At 45.7% G+C, this 21097-nt stretch overlaps 1 protein-coding gene and 1 long non-coding RNA gene across 2 annotated transcripts in view; one reads left to right on the top strand and one right to left on the bottom strand.

Moving 5' to 3' along the window:
• The window catches only part of nr6a1a (nuclear receptor subfamily 6, group A, member 1a), a 117020-nt gene that overhangs the window by 61754 nt on the left and 34169 nt on the right, over window positions 1–21097 (bottom strand). The window lies entirely within an intron of this gene.
• Window positions 6426–17651, top strand: LOC146696285 (uncharacterized). The gene is made up of 2 exons (XR_014923220.1): window positions 6426–6849; window positions 15414–17651. It is a non-coding gene; the product is annotated as an uncharacterized LOC146696285 (long non-coding RNA).

The raw sequence follows: 21097 nt of genomic DNA, 5'->3' as shown, positions 1-21097 counted from the left end.
GCTCAGGCTAAATAAACTCCAGATCTTCCTTAACCACCTCCACTACAGCGAGCATTTTGGCAATGAACTCATCCCAATCCTTTTCAAACCATAATAAGTGCATAGCATGAAATTTTAATTTACGCAAACATCCACAAAAAAAGAACAACTTCAAAAACTCTGCTCCAGCTGTAAAAATGTAGTCAGCAAAAAGAAAAAAGAAAAGAAAGAAAGAAATGGTGAAAACAATGAAAGAACTGAGTTCATTACAACAAATGAATCTGCCACTCAAACAAATGTCCTTCTCACTCTGAGTAACAGCAAAACCTTGATAAGAGTTTGTGTATCCGGCACGTTTGTTCGAGCGAAATCATTCCTGATTTAAAAAGTCAAAACAGCCACAAACACACAACATCCAGCTTCAGAAAGAGTTTAAGAAAGGCCCGTTGTCTTTCATGCTGCGTGCTTCAGTGTTTATAAGGCTGGTTTACTAAAGCAACTATATTTATACACATTATATAAATTCAAAAAGAAAATTCCCATCTCGCCCCTGCGGGTGCTCTATAATTCAAGCTCGGGTCCTCTACCAGAGGCCTGGGAGCTTGAGGGTCCTGCAGTATCTTAGCTGTTCCCAGGACTGCGCTCTTCTGGACAGAGATCTCCGCTGTTATTCCCGGGATCTGCTGGAGCCACTCGCCTAGCTTGGGAGTCACCGCACCTAGTGCTCCGATTACCACGGGGACCACCGTTACCTTCACCCTCCACATCCTCTCGAGCTCTTCTCTGAGCCCTTGGTATTTCTCCAGCTTCTCGTGTTCCTTCTTCCTGATATTGCTGTCATTCGGAACCGCTACATCGATCACTACGGCCGTCTTCTTCTGTTTGTCTACCACCACTATGTCCGGTTGGTGTTTTTTTTTTATATTTAATAAATAAATAAATATATATATATTTATAAATATATATATATTTATTATTTATTTATTTATTAGGGGTGCAACGATACTCGTATCGATATTGAACCGTTCGATACAGTGCTTTCGGTTCGGTACGCATATGTATCGAACAATACAAAATTTTTAATTTATTTTATCAACTTTCCTTCTGACGATGCTGTCTGTGTTGAGCGCTCAGTGGGTCTGCGCTCGACAGTGCAGCCGAGGCAGAGTAGTCGAACGCAGATTCACTGAGCGCAGGGCAAGCTAGCGAGACAGAAGTTAAGCTCTCCTTGCAACATGGCAAATTGAACCTCATTCAGATCTGGCGTTTGGAATTATTTTGGTTTTCATGTGAGGTATGACCCTGAAGGTAAGCGCGTCATGGACTAAAGTAAAACAGTATGTTGGATGTGCCACGCAATGCTCAATTACATGGGTGGGAGCTAGTGTGTTAGCGCAGTTAGCTCGTTAACGTGTTGGCCGTCCAGCCCCACGCACGGGGCGATCGGCGGTAGCTCGTTAACGGAGATTTGCCGTGTTGTGGCGTTAAGGTCATTTCAACGAGATTAACCTGAAAGCACTAGTGGGAACACAACGAATATGACTGCACATTTACACCGACATCATCCTAGTGCAAAGACAAGTGGAAGCAGAAAAAAAACAACAAGCATGCTACTAACTTTAGCCGAGTCATTTAGACAGCTGTTATCACATGATTCTCCTTATGCTGCTGAGAATATAGCCCAGAAGAAGCGGATAGTATAGCTTTTATTTTGGAAAGAGACATTTCTCTGTAATAAACTCTCTTTTCCAAAGATGAGTGATTCCTCAATCAGATACAGGGCTCGCAATATCGCTAGCCCGACGTCCCGGGGCTAGCGATTTTTTCAGTCGGGCTACCAAAATCTATCTCTTCCCTGCCCGTCGGGCTATTGTAGGAAGGAAAAATATATGTCAATGCTTTTGCATTCTTTCAGAAATCTAGCTGGGTAATTATGTCATTGGCATCGGTGAGCCACTGTCAATATGTGACATATTGAAATCGCATTTGAATTTGCGCTTGTTTTTTGCTTTCACTTTGCAATCACGCGAACTGTGTATAGAGAGCGACAGCACTGATCTGTGAGTGATGATAATTTGTGCACCAATTCCTCTGACATCGTCTTATCAATCGTTAGCTTACTATGCAAACATGACAAGTGAAATCTCCCACAGCTTAAACATGTGAGAGGTTGATCGCGCAGAGAATCGCTGAGCTTATGTGAGTGCGTGTGTAAAAGCAGCAGGATATATATTTTAGTTCTGCTGAGCCAAATAAGACAGGTCAGGGTGAAGAAGTGACAGCCAAAGAAAAGCTTACCACAAAACGGAGAAGTTATGACAAATCAGACTATAAGGCAAAGAGAAAGTGCAGCTTTATGGTTTCATGGACAAAAGAATTTCTGTGGCTGCAATATGACGAGCTAAATAACCAGGGCTGCACATAAGTGGTCCGCAGGTGTGCATTCGCTGTCAAAATAAAAAACACGCACAAGATAAGAAGTTGCAACGCGTGTTTGCATACATAAGATTTTCAGGAGGAGGACAGACATTTGTTTAGAACTCTTAAAGATGTCGAAGAAGCTCCTCTAAGCAATTACTGTGATGTTCCTCCACCTCCAAACAAATGTCAGAAGGAGTCCGAACCACAAAAGAAGCGCGTATTCTCAGAAAAGTAGTTGCAGGAGGTGAGCTGGCTTCAAACAAATGATGAACGCACAGAGATGTGGTGCGGAATGTGCCGTGAAAATGTAATAAATGACAAATTAAAAAGGCATGAACATTTTTTTTGTATCGAGAAAATATCGAACCGTGACACAAAAGTATCGAACCGAACCGAACCGTGAATTTTGTGTATCGTTGCACCCCTAATACAGTGGGGCAAAAAAGTATTTAGTCAGCCACCGATTGTGCAAGTTCCCCCACCTAAAATGATGACAGAGGTCAGTAATTTGCACCAGAGGTACACTTCAACTGTGAGAGACAGAATGTGAAAAAAAAATCCATGAATCCACATGGTAGGATTTGTAAAGAATTTATTCGTAAATCAGGGTGGAAAATAAGTATTTGGTCAATAACAAAAATACAACTCAATACTTTGTAACATAACCTTTGTTGGCAATAACAGAGGTCAAACGTTTACTATAGGTCTTTACCAGGTTTGCACACACAGTAGCTGGTATTTTGGCCCATTCCTCCATGCAGATCTTCTCGAGAGCAGTGATGTTTTGGGGCTGTCGCCGAGCAACACGGACTTTCAACTCCCGCCACAGATTTTCTATGGGGTTGAGGTCTGGAGACTGGCTAGGCCACTCCAGGACTTTCAAATGCTTCTTACGGAGCCACTCCTTTGTTGCCCGGGCGGTGTGTTTTGGATCATTGTCATGTTGGAAGACCCAGCCTCGTTTCATCTTCAAAGTTCTCACTGATGGAAGGAGGTTTTGGCTCAAAATCTCACGATACATGGCCCCATTCATTCTGTCCTTAACACGGATCAGTCGTCCTGTCCCCTTGGCAGAAAAACAGCCCCATAGCATGATGTTTCCACCCCCATGCTTCACAGTAGGTATGGTGTTCTTGGGATGCAACTCAGTATTCTTCTTCCTCCAAACACGACGAGTTGAGTTTATACCAAAAAGTTCTACTTTGGTTTCATCTGACCACATGACATTCTCCCAATCCTCTGCTGTATCATCCATGTGCTCTCTGGCAAACTTCAGACGGGCCTGGACATGCACTGGCTTCAGCAGCGGAACACGTCTGGCACTGCGGGATTTGATTCCCTGCCGTTGTAGTGTGTTACTGATGGTGACCTTTGTTACTTTGGTCCCAGCTCTCTGCAGGTCATTCACCAGGTCCCCCCGTGTGGTTCTGGGATCTTTGCTCACCGTTCTCATGATCATTTTGACCCCACGGGATGAGATCTTGCGTGGAGCCCCAGATCGAGGGAGATTATCAGTGGTCTTGTATGTCTTCCATTTTCTGATGATTGCTCCCACAGTTGATTTTTTTCACACCAAGCTGCTTGCCTATTGTAGATTCACTCTTCCCAGTCTGGTGCAGGTCTACAATACTTTTCCTGGTGTCCTTCGAAAGCTCTTTGGTCTTGGCCATGGCGGAGTTTGGAGTCTGACTGTTTGAGGCTGTGGACAGGTGTCTTTTATACAGATGATGAGTTCAAACAGGTGCCATTCATACAGGTAACGAGTGGGGGACAGAAAAGCTTCCTACAGAAGACGTTACAGGTCTGTGAGAGCCAGAGATTTTCCATGTTTGAGGTGACCAAATACTTATTTTCCACCCTGATTTACCAATAAATTCTTTACAAATCCTACCATGTGAATTCATGGATTTTTTTTCACATTCTGTCTCTCACAGTTGAAGTGTACCTCTGGTGCAAATTACTGACCTCTGTCATCATCTTAAGTGGGGGAACTTGCACAATCGGTGGCTGACTAAATACTTTTTTGCCCCACTGTATATACATATATACATAAATAGTAGAACTGGAGTTCATCCACAGGATGACAAGGTTTTACGAGAGATTTTTCCTTCGTTACGTATGATCAAAAATCACACATAGGATACAAACCGACAGTTTCAATATGTCTGCTTGGGGTAAGTCATGGGGTAAGTTTTTCCACTAACAATGACAGATGTTACAAAACACATGCAGTGATGTAAAACGCTTTGAGTGCTCGGATATAGTAGAAAAGGTCGATATAAGAACTCGTCCATTTACATTCAGTGTTCTAAAGAGTTTGAATGCAATTCTGAAACACTACATAGTTTTACACCTTTGACTTTGTTACCTACATTGCGTTTTAAATTCCTACTGTGGAGACTCTGATAAGGATACGTGGAATGGATGGATTCCTGCTGTGCTAGTGTTTAGTCAAAGACCAGTACACGCAGCACTGTAACAGTTTAGGATATTCCTGAAACTGGATGCAGTCACGTGTGTGACGCTCTGATGCTCCAAGCTCGGCGTGCAGGTGAGGGAAGAGGCACAAACAGGTGCAAAGTAATTGAAATGAAGGTCATCTTAATTGGTGCTTGTGAGAAAACAGATATTGTGGCTCTGGGACAATGTGACTTTGCTTCCACTCTGATGATCTCAGTTGAACAGTTGGAGCAGAAATAACAGAATAAAGCTTAATCTGTAAATGACCTAATGCTAGAAAATATGCCTCTGCCAAAAGATGTTTGGAAATTGTCATCAAAACTTTCAATGTTCTCAAAGCAGGAATGATAGTAAATCAGTATGAATTCATCAGCCAGTGATTTCTGGAGTATGTGATGACCACAGCTGGTTATGGTGCATTAAAAACTTCTGCAGCTCAGAAAATCCCTGCAGCCATCTGAAGGCAGCAGGACGCATATGTTGATAAGTCTGCAGCCGCCAGTTTGATAAATGCCGCACCAGAGCGCAGCGCCATTCCACATGATGGCTCACTACAGCTACCTACACTACAACATAACCACACACATTTGAGACTGGTGGCTTTACAACTCCTAATCTTCCTGTTTATGTGGGAGCCACTGGATTATCGGGCTCATTAATATCATACGTCATGACCTCCTTCTGTTGTTTTTGTCAGGGTTCAAAAATACAACAGCATTGCATCTGTAAATGAAAGACAGCCAGATAAATATTATTACTTTGATGTGCATTGACCTGGAATAACAATAACAAAAGTGTTGATGCTCATCTTTTTCCTGTATTTGTTTTTGTTCTATTTGAACCCACTTAAAGAAACAAACCCTCTTTAATGTGATGACTTTCAGCTCTTCAGCACAGAACCTCGAGCCGTGTAAAAACCATATAAATAAAATCCAAGTCAATACTGACCGTTTCTGATATTAGACATACCGGTGCAGCCCCAGCATTATCGATCAACGATGTATTCTTAACATTGCGTTGACCAAAGCCAATCGTTAATGTGGCAGCTTTGTTTCCTTCTTTGATCAGTAAAAACAAATAAGTAAAAGCACATTTTCAAATATGGTAAAATGAATGAGATGCATGTTTAGAAAGCTTACTAATGCAAAAGAAAACATGTGAATTAAACTGAGCACTATCTAATGTTTGATTAATCATTTCAGACGTGTCTTTTCTGTCCAAAACCACCTTGTTTGAGTGTCCCAGCTGTGGCACACACACTTCCACAGCATTCATCCACAGCTGTTAACACTCCAGTAAAGGCACAAAACTCTCCGGATGCAGGTTTTTTCCCCAAGCAGTGTCACTCAGGCTCCACCCAGAGCAGCAGCCATTCAACAGAGAAAATCTTCTGCTTTCAATGGTTTGAGCTCGGACCAATCGCAGCCATCCTCCGCCTCCCCCCCTCGGCTCCCAGGCCTCCAGCCAATCGCAGCAGCCCTGGCTGCACACATGACTATGTGCTGCTGTCCGTCAACCGCCTCATATATAGTGCATGCAAGAAAATGTGGAGCAGTTCAATAACTTGTGTCGTCGCCAGACTTGTGTGTGCGCGTGTGTGTGTGAAGGAAGTGGGGGGTGCATGCATGTGGGAATGCATGTGCTTGTTTACCTGTGTAAAAGCACGGAAGGAACGGGAGGTAGGGAGGGTGAGAGAGGGGGAGAGATTTGTAAGGCACTTGTATTTGCAAACTACTGGCTGAGTTCCCACTAGAGGCAGAGAGATCACGGTGAAAGACTGCGTGTCAGGAGTGTGTGTGTGTGTGTGTGGGAGAGACATGCAGACAGTGAGCGAGAGGAACCCGTTCAACTCATTTCAGCAGTGAATTCTCAGCCCGTCTAAACGAGCTTTCTCCTCACATATGGAAGCTTTTTGCTCTCGCGTTTGATTTTTCCCTCCTAACGTCGCCACAGTTTCACGCTGCCGCTGAACTTTTGGTCGCACTTGACGTAAGTATTTGAACTCTTCGTCTGTCTTTTTCAATTCCAGCGTGACGGATTCAAGCATGTTTTCACTCTTTCTGCTGTACTTTCAAATTGGAGCATGAGTCCATTCAAAATCTCACTCAAACTAACAGCTGCTATTTTATTTAAACAATTGTTAAACTAGTAAAAACAAGAGAAAGAAATGTTTTCATTTCCAGCTAAAGCAGCACTCTTTACCTGGTGCTTGGTACGGTTCGTCCAAAACTGTGAAAGCAGACAGAGGCTGTGTGTGTGTGTGTGTGTGTGTGTGTGTGTGTGTGTGTGTGTGTGTGTGTGTGTGTGTGTGTGTGTGTGTGTGTGTTAGGGGGGGCAGAGGGATTATGTGTGCGGGACAAAGTGTGCAAATTGTGAAGCGTCTGCGTGTCTGTCTGTCTGTCTGGATATTCCTTTTTCTTCACCTCAGCTTGCTCTGTGGGAATACGGGGCTCGTCAGCAGTGTTTGAGTGGGGAGGAACTGAGGCAGACGGCGCACAAAAGCAAGCAGAGGCCGGCCAGACAGGGCAGGTCAGCCATTAGAGGCTGCAGTGGAGGGACGGGTCAGCCAGCTGCTGCTGCTGCTCCGTGAGGGGAAGGGAGGTGACACCCCGGCTTTAGCACGAGGGTTAGAGTGGTCGGGGTTAAGGGGGTGTCCACGCTTTGCTTCATGACCGCCTCTCGGCGTGCTCACCTTGCAATTCTCCCGCTTTGAGAAACCCCCAGAATGCTTTGCTCATTCAGCAGGCAGAGGATGCATCAGTTGAATGAGCTAAAAATAATTTGCCGTGCTGTCACAGTTAAATGTTCTCTTTGTGTAGAAGAAATACTGACGCTGTCCAATTCAAAATGTCAATAAGTTAAGAAAGGCAGCAAAGGAAGAGTAAATGTAGGAGGTGGTTTAATATAGATGCTGACAAAAGAGGAAGGATAAAAGAAACTGCGATTTCACACAGGCTGGTTTTTTCTATTCCCTTTTTCGTTGGTTCCCCCGCCAGCTCGCGTGGGGGTCGCTGGTTTTGGAATGCATTTGGTAACAGGAAATGCAGGCCGTCCCAGTTTTTTTTTGTCCCGGTCTGCTTTTGTCCAAAGCTTTTAATCCACTGCAAAAAAAAAAAAAAAAAAAAAAAGCTACGTGCGTGAGGGGTAGCAACAACTGACAAAAACATCTCCCCGGATCACAGATGTGCATCATGGCTGCTGCAGGAAAACACATCCACAGCCCTCACACGGGCTTAACACCAGCTCGCACATACAGACGCTAAAATAAAGTCTGGGCTGGTGATGACAAAGAAAAAGCAGCTGTTACAGACGAGCGTAATCGCTTTAGGGCTAAAACCGACGGTGACAACAAAACAGTCGCGGTCTGGAAAAGATTAATTTCAAATACAGAAGTGGACGAGCACAGAGTCGTTCTGTGAAATGCCTCTACATGTAGAGTCTTGTTAGCCAGATACACATCTCAGCCCTCACCACCGGCAGCTGATGTTGTACACTCTGTAGCCTCCAATCAACACGAGCTTTGAGTGGAAACTACACTCTTCGGCCCACATGCAGCTGCTAACACAAGGGTTTTGTCTGCATGCGAGGACTTTGTTGACTGTTACAGGATCGCATGTTACAGAGTCCTGTGCTGACAGACTGATAACGTGAACTCGAGGGATTCTTTGTGTTTTTTAGGATTCTTGGTGCTTCGAGTCCGGTTATCACTTGTTGATTGGCTGATCAGTTCAGGAAGGCAGCGGTTGTGTAAGTGCGACCTGTGCTCTGGATGGACTTTGGTCCCAAGCTTGGAGCTGTGTAAACCCCTCTGTGCCCTCGCAGGCCCGTGTGTGCGATATACATACACACATGTGTGTATATGTGGCTTTGAATAGAAACCAGACAGCGATGCCTCCTCCACCCCTCCCATCCACCTCCTCTGTCACCACTCCCGCGCGGGACAATGAGGATTTGTTGACGCTCTGCCACAAGCCTGCTGACACAAAGCGTATAGCCTCCCCAGACCCCAGCCCGGAGCGGAGCAGGCTGAAGCGTAGGCAGGCAGGACACCAGCAGGAGGGCCCCGGGATTGGGGGGGACAGTGGGGGCATTTTGCAGAGGTGGGATTAGCAGACGAGAGCTCGGGGTTGGGGGAAGGGGGCCCGAAATGAACAGGAAATTACAGCCTTTGATGAGGCAGAGGCAGATTTGCGCAGGCTGAACTCCTCTGGACCTTTTCCCTCTGCTTAAAAAAATCCTGTTTGAGCTGAAAATGTCAAAACACTTCAAGCCCGCCCCCCCCTCAACACATGTGTCATTACCCTCCAGCTAGGATGGAGTTGTTTTCTGTACACAGGTGCTCAGCAAACACTCACAAAAAAAGTTTGCTATTTTCCCCTCCCCACACCGCTGCTTCCTACTGACGCCCCCTCCCTGGCCTTTCCTTTCCCTTCCTCTTCCTCCCTTCAGACGCCAACCATGTCATGGGAATCCTGTTAAGCTGTGTGTCCATTCGACCCATTTTCAGCCACTGGAGGAGAAAACACAGCTCAGTCCACATCGCACTGCCGAAAAACTGCAGGCCCGGCATTTGAATCCCGCCTCTCAGATAAATATTTTAAAAGTGGAGATTAAACACATCAAAGGAACAGCAGCAGAGACGGTGGGATAAACGCACGTTCGGTGAGTTCGTGAACATCGTGGAGTCCAAACAGACTCTGTCGCGTACGGCTGCAGAGCCCGAGGCCAAGCGTGCCGCGCTTGCTTGTTTCCTTCCTCCCTGACAATTAATTATCGTCGTACCGCGGCACCCCGCTACATTTGACTCTTTTAAAAGTCTCAGATGGTCCCTTCGTGTGTGCGTGAGTGTGTTTGAAGCACAAGGGGAGATGGTAATGCGTGCTCACTGAATATCAAGGTCGATTAGGGAGCCTCGTCTGGTCGAGCTGCAGCAGATTAGACAGGCAGAGCAGATACAGGCCGTGGGCTGGTCGTCTGGAGCTCTGACCCACATTGCTCTGATGTGCATGTCACTTCCCATTACGCTGACGGTTGGACGCCGCGTCAGCTGAGCACCGCCGTGATCTGCATACCCTCCCCGCGGGCAAGGCCTCGCTCCCCTCGATGACCTCGTGCTGTCAAATGCCAACGCTGGCCGTGCCGCCGCTCAGCTAGAGGAAGTGTTGGGCGAGTCACGACGAGGCATCGCCGTCCCAGCTCTCCCATCCTGACTGCGTAGGTGGCAGCTCGCACGAATCCCTCCTGACCTTGATGCTGATACACTAACACGCAAACTTCAGGGTGCAGTGGCTTTGTCTCGGGCTCCAGCTTTGAGTGTGCACGATGGAGGTTACTTTTCCAAGCTTCCCGTCCCTCCCCTCTGCAGTGGGGCTTGGCGAGACCTTATTGAGCTTTTTCAGTGCTGACATTTCAATAAGCACCAAAAATACATGTGCCCAGGGAGGCTGTCGGCAGCGCTCCGGTGCACGCACACTTGTGTATACAGAGTAAGAGGCCTCGGTGGCGCTTGTGCAGCTGGCTGACAGAGACAGGTCTGTTTGCAGGCTGCCTCAAAGATAATTGGCAGCTACGGAGTGAAAAGCGAGCTCAGCAACAGATAAGGGCCGCGTGGAAAGCTCCATAATCAGCACGGATTAGCGAATGATAAATCATGGGTTCACGCAAGTATGCTGTCACTGCTGGAAGAGCCGGAGAGAAAGAGAGGTAGGAAGGCGAGATATGGAAGGAGTGGGATAGAGAGCGTGCGAGACGGAAAGAGGAGCGTGACTAGCGGGAAGATGTGGATGTTTTTGCTGTAATTCAAAAGGAAAAACACAATAATACCATCGAGCAGGTCAGCAGGAGAGGCAGTCGGGATGGGGGGGATGAAAGGAGAGGAGAAATTAAAAGCTCTGCCAACACTCAGGCTAATACAATCTTCTGCCTGTCAGATTAGCTTCTTTAATCCAGAAAGGTTTAACGCCTCTTAGAAATCTGAAAGGAGACACAAATTCAGCAGAGATTTTCCTCTGCTAGAGAGAGCGAGACACAGGGAGAGGGGGAAGGTGCCAAAGGAGGAGGTTAAGTCCCCGAGCGACTATCCGAAAAGCAGCGGCCTCGGCAACTCTGCCGTCAAACCGCAGAGGATCAGCCGACTCCGACCTCTGCGGCGTTCCAACTCAGACGTCCCCGAGTTATACCGCAGCGTCCGACGAACGTCGATATCTGCTCGACGCTCGCCCGTCTTTCATAAATACAGTAGGACAAAAAAGATGAGCTTAACTCAGGCTTAGGCGGAGCTGATCGGGTCAACAGAGCACAAAGCGCAGAGCAGCGCATTGAGGGCACAGTGTCCCCACAATCCCCTGCTGGGACGGGGCGCAATGCTTTGTGATGTTCGGGTAACGTGGCTTCATAGAAATAAAACGAAGACAAAATACAGACGGAGCGCGGTGGCTCGGTTTAGCTTAGGAAGAACGGCGCTAAACATGGAGGACGGGGTGGTGCAGGAAAGAGGGACGGCAGAGTAAAGACGCCCTCATCACTGGTGTGACAACGAGGTGTTTCACTGCGTCCCACAGCAGCTCTGCTCACGGGGCGAGCTCCATCCAGCGCCTGGCTGTAAGGCGGCACGGGCGGGAGTAAAGGTTGAGCAGTATCCAGGTCATTCCCCTGCTGCCTCCCACTGATAACACAAATATGAAATCACAATTTTGGCTCGCCTCACTCTGAGCCGCTGTTTGTGGGTGGGGTGGGTGCAGAAGGTGGTTTAAGACGACGACGATGACAATGACGAAGATGGCGACGGCCTGGTTCACCGCTCGCTGCGATTTACTGCAGCGAATTGGAGTGCAGAGGAAACGCTGATCCTCGAGTTCCTGCCACTGCACTGCGGCGACTCCACATATTAAAAAACACGGATTATGTACCATAAGTGAGCTTTTTGGGTTTCTTTCAGTGTTGTTAGTGAAACATTTCTGACTCAACTAAGGCTCAAAGAGACGCTAATAACGATATACATCATAGCTGAAATGCGGATTGCGGGTCTGAGTTTTGACAATGCAGCGTTCAAAGGGGGGCGCGAGCGCGACCTGGGAATAGAGTCTGTCGAAGATAAAAGGTGGCAGCAGGCAACAGAGAAATGTCACGGTTAAATCCAGCAGACAGCCACAAAGGGCTCTCTCATCCCGCTTTGTTAGAGATCCTCAAAACTGCTGCGAGAAGGAGCCGCAGATACATATTCATCAGCCTCGGTGCTCACGACCGAAATGAGCCGACACAGCTTTGGAGAAGAGAGAGCAGTGTGACATACAGTGCAGTTCTCTCAGGCGTGCTGCAGAAGTGGATAAGTCAGCCGCAGCCAGACTGACGTGACGCGATCAAGTGCATCGACGCCGGGTTCAAAGGTGCAGAGGCAGAGAGAGGGAAAACAGAAGCACGCCAATCAGCAGGGAAAAGGGGAGGATGCAAGCCTGCTGCGACGAGGAACTGACAAGGAGATGGGGGGAGAGGTAAGAAAGAGTCACGGGTTAATGCCGAGGAAGGGACTGGCAGCAGGAATAGGCGCTGAAACCCCTGGAGCCATGACGAGATGATCCATGGCACGTGGAGGCAGGGAGTTTCTGGAAAGGCTTGGCACTCCGCCTGAGGAAGTCCCTGCACTGGAGCGGGCCTGGCATGGACGCTGCAAGTTCAGCAAGTATGCTTTTGAACGACTGTAAACGTCTGCTAGATCCTCAGAAATATGCACAGAAAATATTTTGAGAACCTGTACTTGTAGACAAACACTGAACCATGAAATCGGCCGAGCCCAGAGCTTTGAGACGCAGCACCAACCTTTGTCACAGACGATCAATGTTTAAATATTATGCAAAATGACGACATCTTTGTGTGCTTTTCTAGAGTCGAGGCTGCAGAGTGTCTCACCACCTCGACACGTTTGCATTTTTCCAAAACAACATAACAAAGTTTAGATTAGTGCTTGTAGATGTTGGTATGCTGTAGTGCAGAGACGACTGTGATCTGACCGACTCAACTCAAACTGAACTTCACTGTGACGTCCCAAACATGTTAAATGTGATATTCGAAAACCAAATGCATTAATAAGACGCTGTACACAGACTCTCTGGCATCGTTTGTGCACCTGTGTTTTGAATGCGATGCTGCCAGCAGACAAATTAATACCAAAAATAATGTTTAAAATGTCATTTGCTCATTTTTCTTACCAATCAAAGCAACTTGAACCGTCAGTTTTCAATATAAGAGCAATCCAGTGACATCATCCCGAATGCACGGCATGAAGCCAGCATTACAGCTCGTTTTGGAAACGCGTGACAGCTAAATGTGATACAGAGTGACCCCGCTGCACTGCAGCATCTCATTATAAAACTTCTTAATCGAGCAGATATTAAAACGTCCAATCTGACTTTAAGCCTATTTTGCGACTGACACAGCAATTAAGGCATATTTGTTGGGTTTGATTGAGTTTGCCCACCAAGAGGATCATTCGCAGCCCAAGTGATTTTAGCGATTTAATCTCCTCGTGCTCTTCCATTAGGAGATGTCTCCCAGCGCCGGTGGACTGTATAATGATCATTGTCAAGAGGCTTGATGGAATGGGAATGTGTGTGCGAGCATATGCTGGCAGGCTCCCAGCCTGAGTAGCCTATTTTTGAACAAGCACTGGAGCTGTGCTGGGAGTGTTGGGTTAACTGTGGCTACAGTTACACTAGGTGCATAACATTTGTACTGTCAGAGGAAACGCGCACATGTTAGGACAGTTTTGGATGGTCAGCGGCAGGAACCGATACTACACGTTTCCTAAATACGTTCGGTTTTATGGGTCCTTGCATTTGTGAAAAGGGCACAAGAAGATTTTATACTGCGAGTTTCCAGGAGTTTGGAATCATTCAGCCTCTAATCCAGGATCAGTTACCTTAAATCGAACGAATCCCAGTCCAATAAAAATCACGGCCTGTTGTTCTACTCTAAGAACAGATTTCCACACAGACCACGTTTTTCAATTTAAGCAAGTGTTTAGGTCATCGGGCTTTTTCAGCAGGGTTAACGGTACCAAAGGGACAGTGCCACAGTCACCCTGGTCACTTTTCCCCAGCTCATCGAGCATTTTGCAGAATTTTGTGCATCTGTGTTGCATTGGCCTCACTTCAGGCAGCACGTACTCCTGGCTGCACAGCAGCCAGCTATGCAGGCAGCGCCACTCAGTACACAGTGTGCTTCTCATTGTCCAACCCCAGGAATGTGCTGACGACGCAGGGTTCACACTGGTTCAGTCACACTGTCGCACTCTTCCCTCTGGCCCCGTCAGCCTCTCATGCTCGCCCTCGGCTATTTTTACACCCTAAACCTTTTTAAAGTTTGTCAGTTATGCAAACTTTTTCAGTTATGATAATACCCACACCAGTAGGAGTGTTATTCAAAGGAAAAAAGGAAGTGCAACCACACCTAAAACTGTTCAATAAGTCATCGGTTTGAGGTGATGGCGTGGATGCGTAGCCCCTTAACACACAGGAAGTGGGAGTCGAGTGGGGGAAAGCTTTTGTGCATCTCGGGCTCGCAGCCAAAAAGTCCAAATGCCAAGGAGGGGAAGCCATTGAAGCCAGAGCCAAGGGGCCTGAAAAATTATTACTTCCCACCTCGTCTGAGAGCAAACACACTGCAGGAAATTAGGTAGACGAGGGAGAATTTATTCAGTGAAAAGAAACCGTTTCGTCTGCCTGACCACGGCTCATAAATTCACGTGGGAATACCAAGTGACTCACAGGCTACGGTCCAATAAAGACAAGTATTTACCTATTTATCAGAGTGACGCCATGTTGGCCCTTTTATTTAATTCTGACGGACAAATAATCTTCAGAATTCCAGGTTTCCGATGATTTTGGGCGACAACACTCAATTCCAGTGATGTCTCGTCCACGGTCAGTGAACTGTGTCAAAGTGGCAGAGAGTGAATCGTGCCTCTCTTCCCAAAGTGATCATTCATTATGCAGAAAGCAGGAGAATGTGCACATCCACCATCTCAACACTAATCCTGCACAACTGCAACAAATCTCTGCACAATGAGTTGCATCATATATTCCCGACCTCGCTAACCGGTTTCAGTTCCCCTCCAAATCAAAACCTCAACCTACATAAAGCGGCTCGATTCAACGTGAAAAGAGGATGCAGAACAAATAAAACACGCTGTTCCAAATCTCTTCTTCACTTTTGTGGGGAAGCAGTCAAAACGGGAGAGAAAGACGGAGCGCGAGACAGACACACAGAGAGCATTAATAAAACATGACTGCATGATTTTCCAACCTCAAAGAGGCGAACACAGGAAGGCGCACTCCCAGAGCAGTAGCTGAGGTTCAGCGCAGGGTAAAGGGAACAGTAATTTCTAACTAGCTCAACACTGCAGTGCACTAGTTTCAGCTGTGGGGCACGGCAGCATTCTCTGATCACGCTCATTCGCCTCCTTCCACCAGCCTGACTGACTCTTATCTTTTGTCTTTTCAGTTGCAACTTGTCTGATTTTTTACCCCGGCTTCCTTTTGTGTTCTTTTCTGCTTCAGGCTGAACGTGACAGCAGCGCCGGCTCAGCGCAGACACTCCAGTTTTCTCGGTAGTTTAGTGAAAACGAAGACGATGGCGCTCATCGTGTCTGCGGGGCTATTAAAGGAAACCACAACCTTTGCATCACCGCCTCTCCTCGCTCGCTCCTGCCGGCTTCTCGTCACTCGAGGTTGCACGCCAACAAGGGTGGTAACGTGCTTTGGCATGGAGGTGCTCCACGCAGGCCAAGACAAACACAGCAGCGCACACTGACAGACACCGAGGCTTGTGAAACAGCACAGCTTGTCGTTTTTGTGGGAAATTACCTTCAAAGTTAATATTTCTCACCTTTATAACCACATAACACAGAAACGACTGGCACACCTGACATTAGAGCAGTTTTAGGGAAGACGTGTCTCTGTGTGAGACAAATATGGATTTTTCAAAAGCTCTTTACTACCCGACAGGTAATAATTTAACATGTACTGCATGTCTCATTAAAGAGCTGCAATAAGCAGACAGTAACTATCCAGCTGCTCAGAGTTTGAGGTAGTTTAATTCGAGCGCTTCGACAGACACCTTCCCTTAAACTGCTGTATGATTGCAGCAAATAATCTAACGTCAAAATAAAAAAGACATCTGACACTCGTGACCACAAAACGGCAACTTCCCCAAAAAAGCTGTGAAAATATCAGTTTTTTAAAAACGACTCGTATTTAATGATACTTTTGGGATTTTAACCCTTTAAAGAACAGCATGTTTGCACACCCGTACAGCTGCTGATGTTTATTATTAAAACTAAAATAATTTCAATAAGTAGTATAGGATTCTTGAGATAGGTCAATTGGCAGCAACATTTCATATATTATTACAATATTAACCCTTTAAAGAGGGACTCCAGCTGAGGTGGAGCAAACGCACAGGCTGGTCTTTGCATGGAAGCTTCCGGCGCTGCTGCCAGCTCTGCTCTTTCTGTCCGTGCAAAAGTAACACCGCTGATGAGAGGGGCTCGCAGCAGCACCCTGCAGATTTAAACGGATTCATTTTTTGACCTGTTAACACAAACGCAGTTAGTCTGTGTCCACATAACCCACTGAGTGAGTCCCGTGCAGGTTTGTCATGGCCACAGTTTGCTGCAGGATTTCATGCATCAGCAGCAGTGCAGAGCTGTGGCAGGAGGTGTACGTCCCAGGATCAAACCTCTGGCTGCTGGGACATCGCAGGGCGTTGCAGTCTGAGTGCGAGACCAAAACATGGAGATGGAGAAGTCCATCCTGTCACTGAGTCAGGGTTGGACTCTAGCTGGTCTGTTTCTACCTGGCAAATACGAGTTATAGTCATTTAGCACAGACAAAATAGCACGAAGATAAACCACACAATGTCTCCGGGATCATCCGAGGCTGAAACAAATAAATATCAGATAAATGCAGAACTGCCCACTGTAAGAAACCACTACAGTGAGGTCAGGTCTGTCAAAGACCTAAATCGGATGAGATAAGCCGCATATTCTAATTATGTTAGCTATAAGCTTTGTAATAACCAGATACTCGAGCCTTTTTATTTAGCTAGAAATTGTTCACTCATTAGCTAACATTATCTACAGAGCTAGCAGTAGCTACGACCCAACATACACCGTCTGATGAGCTAACGATATCATCCCAGGTAAACAATGTTTCCCCAGAAGATCTGTTATCAATGATTTTACCTACTCAGCTAGCAACCACAGGCTAATGAAGTACAGTACAGTAGCTAACTTCATGGCTATCGTTTCTGCAATGCTAGCATATAGTAACATTTAAAAGAAAGCAATGCTAATAAACTCAATGTTTATTGATAGAGTTAACCAAAGAAACAGCACACACGCTAATTTTGCTGACACATTGCAACTAGCTTCTCAAGTATTCTGCTGACTATTAGCAAAACAAACTGAAAGACTGACACTCTGTAACATTAACAGTCAAAAAAGCAACATTGATTCAGATAAATTCAGCTTATTCAGTTGAAGGCGGCGTTAATTCACAACTATTCATGTCTAAAAATGTTATTCATCTCTTCAAGTCCTCGACTGAAAGAGAGAAAATGCTACGGAGGACCAGACAGAAACAGCGAGCGACTGTATTTGATCAGGATGAAAATATGATGACAAAGCTGTGGCTCAATAGATCTGGACAGACAAGTGTTACTCTAATCTATATTTTGAAAATGATCTCTTAAGTTTGTCATTTCCCCGTCTGTGATAATAAAAATGTCATCACGTATCAAGTATTTACTGAATATTAGTATCAAGTTCGAAGTATCGTGACAGTCCTATCTGCAGGTTCGTACAACTGTACAACTCAACACACATTCAAATGTTGTCACTCTCTGGTGCCCGTGGGGAACATTCAACGCTGTCGGTGAGTTTGAGCTCTGACTGAAAACCATCGACCGTTGACTGTACCTTGAGGGACACCACAGCACAAATGACTCTGGATTTTCTACCATGATGCATTTTAGTTCTGCTCTTATTAACTGCAACATTTAAGAAACAAAACAACAGTCTGCACATCTGCACACGGACTCTGGATCAAGCCGATCACCATCGAGTCTCCTGCACAGACCTCAGAGGAGCTGCACCCCTGGAGGAGCTCACTCTTAAAGGCTGCAATAAACATTCATTGCTGTCGGTGGGTTTGCAGCAGAATAACTCACTGATCAATGAATGCAGACTGCGGTTCAAACACCCCGTTACCCAAACACCACGACTGGGTTTAAAGAAGAAGCTTTTTTGTAGAAGGCCTCCAAGAAAAAGACAGAAGAGAAGGTGGGTTCATCAAACGAAGGAACGGATCAGTTAATAAAGCCATGAATGTGACCGGGGCAGGGCTCCTGTGGAGGGGAGCTCATGTTGTGCAATATAATTGTTCATAGAAGTAATTGTGACACACATGAAGTCTGAGATTGCCAAAGCAGCAGCAGATGCTACTTTAAGTCCCAGTAACATGGGAGTAATGGATGTACTGGAATGCACACACAGAAGCCCTGCATGCATCTGTACATAAGATTTATTTTAAATAGCCATCACTGACCCTGCCCTGTGAACACCTTTTCAAACATATACCAGTTTACTGTTAACAGCTGGCGGTGTGTAGAGCCACGATTTGTCATGATTTTCACCCAGGTTTAAATAACATCCAGCTGTGACGCTTCCACAGTAATGAGAGGAACGAGCTCTTTGGCTAAACGGAGACACGACACACCCTGAGCTGCTGATTACCCAGCAGCCCTCTGTTCATAAGACCTATTCAGAGCAACAAGGACTCTAATGATGAGTACGGTCATTTTAAACATGCGATTTCAGAACCTTTTATTAGCCGGACTAATAAATCCTGAAACTCTCTGTGTGGCTGGATCCCAGCAGCAAGTTCTTCAAATGCTGCCTTGGCAGATGAAGTCAGTATACACAACACATACACCTTTGTTCTAGAACTTCATGCACATATTACATGTGTAGTGCATCACTTAGTTTAAATTGTTGCGCAATTCTGAAAGCATACCAAGCCAGGATTAAGAATGTCCGCATGTATACTGCACCGTCTGCACAACGAGCACGTCACATGGCTGTTTGTATGCGTTGTTATCCACTGTTGTTGTGCAGCCGTTAGTGTACAATTACTGTCACCACACAACAGCACATCTCTAACAAAAGGACTGTCACAATATCACATTTTGACTTTTATCACAGTCATAAAAATCCACCGTGTGTTGTTACAACATCTGCTATTAGACTTACTGCAGTAATGAATCAGTTATTATCACTATAATAACTTAACATTACTAGATTCTTTTTTATGCATACATATCATACATATATATTTATGCATACATATCATACATATATATTTATGCATACATATCAGGGTGTCTCACTGAAGCAGAAAAGTTCTGATATGAACAGAGGTTTGATGGGGGGTTTAAGGGAAAATCAAAGTCAAATGCATCTACAAAACTACTTTTTTGTCTTTTTTATGGCAATTAAATTCAAAATGTAAGTTGATCACAGGGAGCAAGCGAAGGTTTGTTCCAGGCCTCTGAGCAATGCTTTCATTCTACAAATGGATCACAGTCTGAAAAGACGCATAACAAAAAAAACCACAGACAGACAAGATTTTAAGACGGTTTTCCCCACAGTGGGCCTGTCACAGTCCCAGCACCTGCGAGTACAAACACTGGGTTTTAATCGTGCTCACATGTGAGGGGAGAATTCTTAACATCAGAGAATAAATGCTCAGAAAAGTGAGGAAGAAGGAATTTTACTGAAACTTGGTTTTCCATACATGAGCAGAGTGACACGAGCAAAGACTCGGACATGGGATAATCTAAGAACATTAATATATCGTAGAATACAGCATGTCATTGAAGGGAAGAATTATAGCCACTCCCTGTACGATCGTATCATTGGTTTATTATTGGTGTCACTGTATCGTGTGACTGATGCATCACTGACAATGACTAACAGCAGGTTTTTCTTTTTTCCAGGCTTCATCTGATTGTTTGGCGATTCCCTGAATCCTGGCTCTGTGTGAACATCGAGGACGCCGCTTTGCATTTATTTAGCATTACTGTTATGTTGTGGCGACTGTTCCCTCGGTGCGGGCAGTCACAGCGTAGGCAGGGGGCTCGGAGTGTCGCCTAAAGCGGTCCTCCCACCACGATCCAGACGCCGAATTCCACAACCCGAGTTTTCCATTACTAACTGAAAGCCTCAGCGATACTTCTGCTCCTGTTTGTTAATGTCGCCTCGTTTCCTTTAGCCAGGCTGGAAATACAACGAGCTACAAAGTCAGTCATACTTCACGACATTCCAGGAATTCCAAGGCTGGAAGCGAGCCTGTCAGGGACAGAACGGACATGGCTGCTGTGGGGGGCTTTTGTAATTACACAACCAGCACCCAAATATATTATGACTTCAGTTTATAATCACCTTAAATATGATTAAATATATACACTTTTTTAAGGGTTGAGCCTTATTTCCATATGTCACTGGAGGAGACGCAGACATGTGGGAATGCTGTAACTGTAAGGTTATGTTAACATGCTGGGAAATTTCAAACACACTGATGTTTTTCCAGCCAGAGTAGACCCCAAAGTGTGTGTGTGTGTGTGTGTGTGTGTGTGTGTGTGTGTGTGTGTGTGTGTGTGTTTTACATTTACAGTGGGAAAGTGTTGGGGGGGCATTGAGGAGCAGCCTGGGTCTTTACTGGTTTACTAAGCAGCAGAGGGCCACAGATCCATTTTGTGTACATATCTGTGTATTATCAGGGAACATAAACTCTGTGCACATATCCGTGTTTAAAATATTACGATATGTTATGAAAGAAAGAACTGAAAAGTTAAATACTTTGATCTGAGCACAAAAACAACTGAAGATGAACGTAGAGAGGATAAATCTAAATGTCGACCTTTTTAAAGAAATCCTCTTATCTGGGATTCGGCTGCAGCAGAAAACACTCGTCGTCTATAAACTGGAGCCACGATAAGCCTGCTGCAATTCTAAAGCTCCAGGTAAACTGTGCTGGCATTCAATGAGGGATTCATGTACAAATAAATGAGTAAATGAAATGTCAGCGCAGGTTCTCTGCAACTGTGAGTAAAGAGGACTATCTACAGAGGCCTGCACGCGGCGGATGGACACGTTTGCTACTTATATCAGGGCCACACAAAC

This window comes from Copadichromis virginalis, linkage group LG12 (assembly GCF_057382275.1).
Source record: "Copadichromis virginalis isolate Kocher_CV1m ecotype Utaka linkage group LG12, C_Virginalis_male_GT1.1, whole genome shotgun sequence".
Classification (NCBI taxonomy): domain Eukaryota; kingdom Metazoa; phylum Chordata; class Actinopteri; order Cichliformes; family Cichlidae; genus Copadichromis; species Copadichromis virginalis.
The sequence above is the reverse complement of the archived record's forward strand: the minus strand, read 5'-3'. Positions and strand labels throughout refer to the sequence as shown.